We start from the raw sequence: 3,513 nt of genomic DNA, 5'->3' as shown, positions 1-3,513 counted from the left end.
TCCGAACATCTTTAAGGGTAAATGATACCACCTGGCACTTGTTCATAACGGTATACGATTTTTCCATAATTTATTGTTTAATATCTGTTATCGTCTTTTTTTGAAAATAATAACTTTTCCGTGCTGTTCTTTGTATTGTTTCTGTCAATTCCTCAGCTTCGTCATGAATTACCATACAAAGAAAGAAAAATCGTTAAGATTACTAAACAATCAGGAGATAAGCAAAACTTTCCGAAGGATGACTTCGATATTTGGCACAACAGGCAAATTGATTCGTTTAGAAAAATATAATAGCATAATGAGCAAATCTTCGAATTAAATGAATTCTAAAAATGAAACATACACGTTTAATTCTTCAAAAATATTTAATGTCATTTTTAAAAGGAAAAAAATATTATAATACCAGAATATTGTGGTTCTCAATACATTCACAGTGCCCTAAGTTTGTTTCTTGTACACGCTTTTAATTATACATTCACTTTAATTGAGCCCTGACAACCCCCTCGGGAGCAATAAAGCGTGTCGAAAACAACAGTTTAGTAGGTCAAATGTACGTCACGGTTTGATGTGTTGTCAGATCCGGTTACAACACAGTTGCGATTGTTATCGTGACGAGAAAACGGATCTGAAGCTGGATTCTGCACGATTCTTGGCTTATAAAAGATGCCCGGTCAAGTAAAAGGGCATTTACAGTTTAGCTCACGTACAAACTGTTCAAAATGCCTCAGCCTACTCTGTTCACCTTCTCCAGCCTGGTGGTGTTGTTGTTGTCCTGTCTTTGTGTGAACAGTCAATATGTTCCGCTGGGCCCGTCCTCAATAGTCGGTAAGTATCTAGTCGCGAAAATGTTACTTTTCGACTTTATCTTGTTCACGACTGGCTCTGGAGAATGTCAATTTTGTTACAATAAAGCAAAGCAACAGAATACAAAACTAATTTTTTTGACCTAAAACACAACATTTTATAAAGTCAATAAAGGAAAGATTGCTCAAAATTTTTACGGTATTAAAGATTATTGAATTCTTGTAATGAGATAGGTAGGTTCCTGTTTCATCTTTGTCTTAAATGAAGTATACCAAATAATTTGCGATACTTCCATAAATATGATTGGTCCTGGCTGGCTTGGGAGACAAAGTCTCCGCTATGACTTAAACTTTCATTCCACATGTTCAAAACCAGCTGTAAACCAGGAGATATGAAAAATCCTGCCCAAGTGGAATCATTTCTCACGGCCTTTGTATACACTTGACTGCTGCCGTAGAAGTGAAAATTCTAGTTAGCGGCTTTGAATACTGATCAAAATGGCCGACGCTTAATGAAAGAATGGTACTGAATTGCGTCTCTTATTCTCCTCGTAGATTTGGGAAAGAAAGTCACAGAAGAACTTGCAAAGTCTGTAGTGGCAGAACTACAAGTCGTCAACAGCTCCATTAACCAAATCCAGCCGGCCATCGACACGTGCTTCCGGTCCATCCTGACACGCCAGAGCGAGTGTGGTCAGTGCATAGACTCATCATGTCAACAAAGGTCAGTTCTACCTTCCTTCTGGTCTACACATTATTTAAATCTGTTCCGTAAGCGTCCCCAGTCAACCGAAGACTGTGTTAATGAAAGGATCGGGAAGAACTTAAATACTGCATAAACTTTAGTGATTTGTGAATTTGATGAATAAATAATACTCGGCTTTAGTCCATTGAACTATGGCGTGCTAACTTAGAAAATGGTTTAGAAGCTATGATTAGAATGCAGATTCATTACAAGCTTACTGGAACAAGGTTTTACAAGAATCTGAGGCTGTGAGGTACTTTGTCTGAATTATTTAAATACGTAAACTGTTAGCGGTACAAATCTAAATAACATTTATTTTACACAATATGGCTGACAATGTCATTGTAGTGTTTAAATTAGTACATATGATTGTCTATATGTTTTCCAGATTGGACACCCTCAAGTGTCAGACAGTAACATTACAGCCCGTCTCTCAGTGTACTGTGTCCCCTGCTCTGTGTCTAGTAAAGGAGACTGTGTCCCGCGCCAAGAACGCGCTGAAGAATATAGAAACGGAAATCAAGCAAATCGTGGAAAAAGTGATCAAAACCGTTTCGGCGGTCATCAAAGACGGTGCTAAGGTTGTGGAAGGTGTGCGGAAGGTGATTGGTCAGGGTGTTAACCTGGTGAAAGACGAGCTCCAGAAAGTCGGCGATAAGTTGAAACAAACAGCCGACTCTGTAAAAACCGTGGCGGAAAATGTTGCGAATGGTGCTGAGAAAGCCTTGCAGACAGTGGCGGCCGGTGTCAAAGAAGCCGCCGAGAACGTGAAAACCGTGGTGGAGAATGTGGCCAAAGATGTGGCGTCCGGGGTGAAAGATACGGCCCAAGACATCGCCGGTGGGGCGAAGGACGTTGTGGACAAGGTCAAGGACTTCTTTGGTAAGTCATTTCTGTAGTTTGAAATCAAGCTTCCGTATAAATGAATAGGGATGAAACAAGGATAGTTATACAGCCTTTGATATCAGAATGATAACATTATAAATCAAAAAAGCATATCACTGATTTATCGAATGACAGACTAAATATAGCTGTAAAGATCTGTTCTATTTATCACCGAGATGTACACGCAAAAACTCAGACTTGGTAATATTTTCCATCTTTCTTTGTAAAGGTGGAATTCGTCTCCGACGCCGGAGAAGTCTGGCAAATCAGCCCACGTGCGATCAGTTGGATCAGCTTCAAAATGCCTGCTTGTTTTACCAAGGCTGGTGCAAAAAATGTGACGTGTTCGGAACGAGCGAGGCTCCTTCAAATGTCTTTGAGATAGTCACTGGAGGTAAGGAAGAACATACCATGCATTGACTGTAGGCTGTTCCATGCACTGAGGAAGTCGTATGGTTTAGAAATTATTGTAGATCTTTACGTTAATAAGTTAACACAGGAAATGAATATTAATCATACGTTTCAAAGACAAATCTACCTTACATGATGGTTTTGATCGCTTTGTATATCCCAAGGACAATGCGTGCATATATATTTAAGCCTATTTTCATGGGTGCCCATACATTTTCAAGTTCTATATTTCTTGAGGCAAAACGATTTTTTTAACTAGAAAGCACTATTGCAACACATTATAATATATCTATTTACTTTCCAGTGTGCGGGTCATCGCTTACTCAAGAGTATGAGCGACTGGGCTCCCTGTTGAACAAAGTTGACAAGCTGATCGGCATCGCGGAGAGTTTTGCCCTGAATGAGGTAGGTTTAGCTTGAAACTAATTTTTGCGCTTTTCAATGCGTATGTTTTCCCCAAGTTGTTTGTACATTATTCTGCGACTTTACGCTGTCATTTTAAAAACCCCCAGCTAAACAGCTGGGAATACACAACAGCGTCTATCAGTTTTACATATCTACCATTTATTGCACAAATTTTTTTTTATGCAGAGTGTATAGTAATTAATTGAAAACTGCACGCGTACAACTTACATACAATAATGAATTTTGGGTGAATTTTTTTATCTG

General features: G+C 39.0%; 1 long non-coding RNA gene across 1 annotated transcript; it reads left to right on the top strand.

Annotated features, from left to right (window-relative positions):
• Positions 1-2,075: 2,075 nt before the first annotated feature.
• On the top strand, positions 2,076-3,186 carry LOC135477486 (uncharacterized). The gene is made up of 3 exons (XR_010445204.1): positions 2,076-2,430; positions 2,663-2,827; positions 3,149-3,186. It is a non-coding gene; the product is annotated as an uncharacterized LOC135477486 (long non-coding RNA).
• The last annotated feature ends 327 nt before the right edge of the window (positions 3,187-3,513 follow it).

Source organism: Liolophura sinensis, chromosome 11 (assembly GCF_032854445.1).
Source record: "Liolophura sinensis isolate JHLJ2023 chromosome 11, CUHK_Ljap_v2, whole genome shotgun sequence".
Lineage (NCBI taxonomy): Eukaryota > Metazoa > Mollusca > Polyplacophora > Chitonida > Chitonidae > Liolophura > Liolophura sinensis.
This window is presented reverse-complemented; position numbering and strand designations above follow the sequence as displayed.